This window comes from Coptis chinensis, chromosome 9 (genome assembly GCF_015680905.1).
Source record: "Coptis chinensis isolate HL-2020 chromosome 9, ASM1568090v1, whole genome shotgun sequence".
Classification (NCBI taxonomy): Eukaryota; Viridiplantae; Streptophyta; class Magnoliopsida; order Ranunculales; family Ranunculaceae; genus Coptis; species Coptis chinensis.
This window is the reverse complement of record NC_141464.1, coordinates 81362796-81371556: the sequence shown is the minus strand read 5'-3', so window position 1 is coordinate 81371556 and position 8761 is coordinate 81362796.

Below are 8761 nucleotides of genomic sequence, written 5' to 3'. Positions count from 1 at the left end.
TTATTCTTTACTTTGCTTGTACACTTTGTTTCCATCCTTAGCCATATTTTTTTTTTCTTTGGCTTTTGACTTTTTGATTCTATTTTTTTTTTTTTTTTTGAAGTTCTAACTCTTTATTTTCTTTTATTTATTTATTATTTATTTTATTTTTATTTGGAGGAAACTTCCTTTTCTATCCTAAGACAAACTAATTTTGATTTCAAAGGTTCTTCTTTTCTATTCTTCATCTATATTCTCCTAATTTATTCAAAGAATCGGTAGGTTGATTTTTTTTTTTTTTTTTTTTGTTTTCTAACAGGTAAAGGATTTGTGGTTTATGAAAGGCTAAAGAAAGGCTCAGAGGGGCTTAATTAGCGGAAAATAATTCATAGGTTTGAATTTCTGGCTATATCGATCCAAAGAGTGCCTAAATTCTCGCTTTTTTTAGGATATGGTATAATAATCAATCAAGTGGACGCGGTGATTTCTCTATCCGATTTTACTTCTCCCTTGTGTCATTTCTCAAATGTTCACTCATATAAGGCTTCAGATATATTCTCACAGATTTGTGAATAAGTACTCTAGCCTAGATTTCAGAAACTTACTGCCAATAATCATAGATACTCATGTAACATATTTATAGATAGATGCAATGATTATTAACTATATATTAACCTAAGTTTCTAAAAATTATTCTAATGCAAAAGCTACGTGAGACTTCTAAATTATTGAGAGCATAGAGAAAGAAAACAATACCAATATTCCTAAGTGTATAACATACTTTTTATTTATATTTTTAAAATTTTTGAATTTTTTAGCTAGAAAATAAGTGCATATTATACATATCTATATCCTAACAGATGCCTTAATTACACGTGTTTCTATGCTCCCCCCAAACAAGAAGCATGCTTTGTCCTCAAAGTATTTTAAATAAAGAGGGTAGGAAAATACCATTGAAACACGTGAAATTTTAGAACATCTGCAGAACAAGGTTATAACATACTAATATAGGAAAGAAAACTGACGCAACTCTATAAGAGTTCCACCCATAATGAGGTTAATGAGAAATAGATTGCTTGGGACATAAGCATTACAAACTGAAATAAAACTAACCTTAACTCCTCGCTTAAGCATTTTCCTCCTCATCCTTAATGAAGAAATGAGGTTCCTTTGCATCCCCGCCATGCCATGGTGATTTGCCGTGCTCACGCCACTTATCGCCTACTATAGCTAACCTCATTGCCGCTACTTTGGTCGGATGGGGTGTAAGGTGTAACCCGATGAGGTCAGATCATCCACCCTTACCAAGTCATTGCACTAAACGATCATATAATACAATTGGTGGTCCTCACAATGTCGAATTCCCCAACCCAATCGGGTTAAACGGGCACAAAAAAAGAAAGAAACATAGCATTATACCGCAAATTAAAACAAGCATAAAGGTACTCATGCCTTCGGCATGGGCTCGAGCTAAACTAGACATTAAGGTCCGGGAATATCATAGAGTGTACGCCCCCAGCTAAAGCAAGGAAAATATCACAAGTTTCGCCATTCACGTAAGAATAACGACATTCTCCTCTAATGTTTAGCATAATCCAAAACATAATAAAGGCTCCATGTTCATAGACATGCTACCAAGTGGCGACGCTATAATCCCCTTGGTCCTCTATCCTAAAGATTCCTCCCCGTAATGCTCATGCAAATCATCATAGTTATACATGTATATATTATCTACCAAATAGGCCCATGAGTCATGTATTTCGCCGCGATAGCAAGTCCAAGCACAAAGGCTATCAAAAACCTCGAAATTTCCATCGTTCATCCTCGATGGTGATGGAGAACACTTGTTCTCCATCCGTCTATCAAAGAACTTACAATTATCATAAAAATAAAATGTAAGTGCGGAAAATAAAGTTCATCAGATTTACTAATAGTGGCTCCCATCCCGCTAATGATCACTTCGCGACAACCACGCACCATAGGTGTCACTTTTGGAATAAGTCTTCAAAAGACTGCTCCAAGATGATACGAGGGAAAGTCATCCCCAATAAATTTGCTGAATAGATGCGGCGATCTTGGAACAACCCTCGAAAACTGGAAATTTTGCGCCCACGCGGATCGTATGCGGCGCCAAGGTATGTTGATGGGCGCTGGTCATACCATTGAATTTCGAAGTTCCGTGCACTTCCGGGCAAGGTGGTGCGCCACTTTAGCCCTCGATGGGCGCTGGTTGTGTTCTCGATGAAAACTGGAATTCCAGTGTTTTGGGCGCAGGTGGCGGTCGTTTTGTCGAGAGGGCGATGTCGCTTCGGTAGAATTTCTCCGACAAAGCTCGTATGAGGGGTGCTCGGGGAGCCAAGTAGGTCGGGCGGCTAAGGAAAAATAAGGTAAAGTGGGAATGAAACGTGAGAGATGAATGTGAGATGTAGTTAGGGTTGTGAGTGTAGAATGAATACAGTTTTTATAGGTTTTAAATTGCTAAACCGAATCGGAAATTTGCCAAAAAGATTTAAGGCAATTTCCGAAAATAATAAAATTTTCAAAACCGAAAATGGAAACAACTCGATCATATTCTCTATTCCAAAACAAACCTAATATCTTTTAGGTTGAATTTAGGATAGATACTGCCTAATTCATCGAGATTTCATCCTACCACAATATCTATTTATAGCGATGCCCATATCGGCAATATTCTCAACCCTCACTCCAAAACAACTTCTTAAAATAGATTATCATATAACGAATTATGCTAGGCTAAATAATACCAACCCCAAACAATTCGAAGGTGGATTAATGATAAAACAACGATAATTCAAAATTAACCAACTTATATTAAAACGGAAATTCAAACAACATTTAACAACCTAATTTAAATTTAACTACATGAATTTAAACAACTTAATATCCTAACTAAGAAAAACAATAAAACAACTAAATAACATCGAAACCACATATTTTTATAAAACCTAGCCACATGATGAAGATGGACCCCGAGATGGAGATTGGGCCTGATGAAGAAGGGCCCGCCATCCATTTTTTGTGACGACGCCATGCCTCCTCGACTCATCTCAAAACGTAACCCTCCAAGGGTGGCATGCGGTAGAGAATCTCTACTCGAACAAACGCCGGCTTCCATCTCATCCTTTATTATCAGATAATCGGGCTTGGTGACACCGGGTAAATAGTCTCCATGTTACACAAGATATCTTCCCTCGATCCTTTTCGAAAGCATTTCAAAACTCGTCCAAGGTTCGCTTTGTTTATTTCGAACTATAATTTGCCTATCTCAGATATCTTTACAAATAGCGTGAAATGCAACGACGCTTAGTGTGCAACACCCACATGTGTTCTAAATTAGATGTGCACCTCTCCAAGGCATCTTCATCCAAATATGTCATCTTCCATTTCATCATCCTAATCCACCACCCTATCCTCCAAGAATATCCAAGTCTTTTGGATACACTCCTTATAACTCCATTTCATTTGCATGCAATTTCAACATCCTCCACTCAATTTTTGGTTTATTCCCCAAAACAACATTATCTTCGTAATTAAAACAGAAATGGTGTGCTACTCTTCCCAACTCCTCTAATCATATTTAGTAAAACTCGAGGATACGTAACTCATACCTCTTCTCTTGCAATATCCGTGAGAACGCGCGCACATGTAAACCCGATGTCGCCACTTTATCCTTCCCAATGACGTTCTTACCAATCCACCGAAGCTACTACCATTGTTGGTTCGCAGAGACGATGACCGAAAGCACAACGAAGTCAGATATATCAACCCTCCATGAGGGTGTCGTTTCATCAATGCAGAACTCCAATATACCGATTCCTCGCATCGGTGGCTTCTAGGTGGCATCCGTGCTTAATGCCTAAAATTTCAGCCAACTTCTCAATAGTAACCTCTCTCCTCCTCCCACCCACCTTAACAAAAATTCGATTCCCATCCAACTCCCTCGCCTTGTAAAACTCTCTGACCAAATCTTTGTGGTAAAAATTGTCTCTCGAGTACCACAAACCACTCCAGCTCTCTCCTAACCATCTCGGCACACCATAAAACGGCCAAGTGGTCGGCAAGAAAAGCTGCTCCAAAGAATATCCGACGCCTTTGAGCCATCGAGTTTTTATAAGATTTGTGGGTTTGAATAAGGGAGGCCGAGACTTGTTTTGAAACACCCTAACTAAAAAATAATGGCAGGAGACGCCGTGGGTGGTGGTGGCAGTTCAAAATTTTGAATATTCGGTGGGTTTTGGTTGTTTAAATTGGTGGAGGTGGTGGTGGGTGGGTGTAGTTAGGAGAAGATTTGGGGTGGGTTTTAACTTCTCACGCGGTGTATTTAGGTTTTTATTTATTTATTTATTTATTTTATTTAGGTTAGGTTTTAAGCTTTGTTGTTTGTTAATGGAGGTTTGGAGAATGAAACACGATCTGTTGGTGGAAGAAGGAGACGACGCGGCGCTGGCTGTGTTGGTCAGGCCCGAGCCCACTTGATTTTCCGATTTTGTTTTTCAATATTTCGCTGCTAACTTCAAACTTAAATTGCCGCTTCGCTACGGGCCGATTTTTATTTAATGAGGTATAGAAATGATCAGAGAGAATTTCCAATCCAATGATCCATAAAACTCTCTAGTCCGACTGTTGGTGACATGTAAGAAGATGGAAAATGCCTCAAAAGTGCGCGTATGACGAAATTATGCAAACGAATGAAATCTAATTTCATAGATAATGTCAACCTGATCGGAATAAGATTTAACGACCTAAACAACACAAAAATGGACAGTTGAACATTCCAGACAGAAATCGACACCCCATCCCCAAACAAATTTTTGACAACAGAGTTTAGAAATTTTTTTTTTTTTTTTTAAAAAAGCCGGTCTTTTAAAATCAGATCCTCGAGACTTCTTAAATTACTATGTTTGTGGATTTTAACAATTTTTATTTTTTATGAATAAAATTTAATATAAGAAAAAATAAGAAGGCAATAAATACATAATTCACACCATAGAGAAACATGACTCAAAAACCGAAAAAACATGCAAGAGTGGAAAAGGTGAATTATGTTAACCGTGGACTTAAGATCCGGTAGTTACATCCACACACTCCATAGGGAGGGCCCGGTTACCTGAGTGGTGCACTTACCAATATATAGAAATGAAAGGAAGTACACCAATGAAAAAGGTCAGTCCTCATAGACAGGGTCCTATAAAAGGACTTCCACTACATCAGGGGACAATAGCTCGTGAAAATATTTCAACCGTTGGCCATTAACTTGAAGGTAATCATCGTTATCCTTGGGATTTACCAAAGTGATTGGCCCGTAAGGGGTGACTTCAGTAACTAGAAAAGGTCCAGACCAACGGGTTTTTAATTTCCTTGGAAAAATATGTAGACGGGAATTGTACAATAAGACCTTTTGACCTACCACAAACTCTTTTCATGCGAAGATTTGCTTATCATGAACATGTTTCATGTTAGCTTTATAATCCTTTTACTTAGATCATAAGAGTCGCTACAGATTTCTTCAAGCTCATTTAATTGCAACTTCATACTTTGACACCTACTCATCAAAATTGAAGTTAAGGCTTTTATATCCCACACAAAGACGGTGCTCAAATTCAACTAGCAAAATGACAAGGTTTCCCAAATACAAGTCTAAAGGGAGACATACCAATAGAGTTTTGAAAGCAGTCCTATACTTCCATAAGGCATCGATAGACGCTTCTCACCAATCTTTCTTATCGATTTACGCTTGTTTCTAAGATCTTTTTATTTCCCTATTAGAAACTTCTACTTGTACACTAGTTTGTGGATGATACGGAGTTGCTACCTTATGTGTAACTCCATACTTCTTTACTAGTGATGCAACAACTCAACTCAAAATGTGTTCCTCCATCACTAATGATGGCCTTGGGAATGCCAAATCGACGTAAAATATACTTTTACTTAAAACACAACCGCCTTTATGCTCATTGCTACGGCAAGCCATGGCCTCTATCCATTTATACACGAGTCCACTTTTAACTAGAATAGAAATGAAACCGTGGAAACCGGAAAGGGACCCATGAAATCAATGCCCCATACGCCAAAACTTTCTACCACCATGATTGATTCAATGGCATCATATTACGCTCCCCGATTCGGCCCAAGTTGTTGGCAATGAATGCACGCCTTTGCAATGCACTTGGGCATCTTTAAAGAGAGTAGCCAATAAAACCCACATTGTAGAATTTTTGCAAATGTTTTCATACTAATCGAAATGGCCACCACACTCTTTTTATGGCAGAATGAGAGTACATCATTATATTCCCAATCGGGAATACAACGGTTAATAATCTGATCCGCACAATACTTAAAAAGGTAGGGCTCATCCCAAAGAGTATAGCTTAACTCTACCCAAAAACTTCTTACGCTCATTTCTTGACTACCATAAGGAATAACATCGACGCTTAAATAATTCACAATGTCAAAGATACCATTGTGTAGAAAATATAGCATACAAATGCTCATCCAAAAAGAGTTCGGTATGGAGTCAAAATCACTTTCATCGCCGCTTGAAAGTCTAGATATCGCTTGTCCTTTATTTCTAATGTGAATTTTGCGGGAGAAGAATCCATCGGATCAATCTCCCGCTAGCATCCTTCTTAGCTTAGAAGGTACCTAAGTGGCTGCATGGTCTCAGGTAAACTGTAGAGTCTTAGAACCAACCAAATAAGGACAAAACTTATCTAAAGCATAAACGATAGCTAAGAATTCTTTTCAAGAGTTGTATAATTCCTTTGAGCATCGCTTAGAGTTTTACTAGCATAATAAATAATGGTGGATTTATTATCTAGTTTATGTCCCAAGACAAAGACTAACCGCATAATCACTAGCATCACACATGAGTTCGAAAGGTTTAGACCAATCGGGAGGCTATATAATGGGTGCGGAAGTTAAGGCGGCTTTCAAAGTTTCAAAAGCCTATTTACAGTTAAAATTAAAATCAAAGGTGGCCTCCTTTAAAAGCAGATTAATTAAGGGTCTAGCTATTTTCAAAAAATCTTTGATAAAACGCCTATTGAAACCTGCATGGCCTAGAAAGACTCTAATATCACGGACAGTCTGTGGTATAGGTAGAGTCGCTATCTTATCTAGTTTGGCCTTATCTACTTCGATGCCCTCACTAGATACGATGTGACCTAGTACTATGCATTTTTTTACCATGAAGTGACATTTTTCCCAATTTAAAATGAGACTCTTCTTTCACATCGCTAAAACTTTAGACAAAGTTAGACAGCATTCAAAGAAAGAGTCTCCATAGATAGAAAAATCATCCATAAACACTTCCATGAAACGCTTCTACCATGTCACTAAATATATGAAGCATACAATCACCGGAAGGTACCAGAGCATTACAAAAGCCAAAAGGCATTCATTTATAGGCGATGTTCCAAAAGGACATGTGAAGGTAGTCTTTTCTTGGTTATCAATATCAATAATAATTTGGAAATAGCCGTGTAGCTATCCAAAAATAATAAAAGCATGACCAAATTAAACGCTCAAGCATCCGATCTATAAAAGGTAAAGGAAAATGATCCTTTCGTGTCATGGCATTTAACCGATCAGAATCAATATAGATCCTCCATTTCATAGGACCATGTGTGGCAACATATTCACCCTTGGCATTACGCACCATGGTAATCCCCGATTTCTTTGAACTACATGAATAGGACTTACCCATTCGCTATCGAGATTGGGTATATGATAATTCGCGATCGAAAGTAAATCAGAAGACTTTTTCCCCGACCACTTCTTTCATGGCGGGGGTTTAAACGACGACGACGTCAAGGGAAGTCTTTTTGCTATCCTCTAAATAGATATAATGAGTGCACACATTTGGGTCAATTCTTTTAATGTCGGCTGTGGACCAACCAATCGTGATAACGATGTTCCCTAATCACCCCGATCAACCGTGGTTCTTCCTCTTTAGATAACAGAGAAGATATAATTACCGATGACTACCATCCGGATCAAGTTGAATATATTTTAACTCGTGTGGAAGAAGTTTAAGCACCGGGGTTGGAGGAATATCTATAAATACTTCGAGGTCCTCATCTTGAGTAATGAATACTTGCTTAGGCAAAGCAGTCTACAAACTCAGATAAGAGTAACCGGGCGGTCTACGATTTGTGTAGACTTGAAGATAGTGTTGACTTCCTATGTAGAGTCATTGACAAAATATGAACTTCCAAAAGAAAGAAATTTATGCATATAGTTTTCCTGAAACGTGTTATTAAAGTAATCTTGAAAGCAAGCTCTATCATGCTAACCTCTCCATCTATGTATCTAACCGGTAACTATTTCATCGGTTTAAAAACATTTACCTCAACCGAAAGATGGCCAAAAGACAAGGATATCGACTCATCACCAAGAAGCTTAGCTTACTTCAGTGATCGAGGATAACAAAATCGCCAGGATTGTAGAAATCCTGGACCTTAACAAGCACATTTTCAACCACACCCTTAGGGTACTTAATTGATCGATCTACTAATTGTAACGTCATTTTAGTAGGTTGTATCTCTTGTAGACCTATTTGTTTGTATAGATAATACGGGAGTAAGTTAACAACACTCGTGTCTAGTAAAAAGCGGTCGTCGTGTCGGAATCTCCTAAGTTTGAATTAAATATCCACCGTCAATGCTTCACTATTACCAGGAATGCGGATAGCACCAAGCCTGCAATTACGATTTACGAGAGGAACCTCTAAGAGTTGTGTCTCCTTTTATCTATATATCCT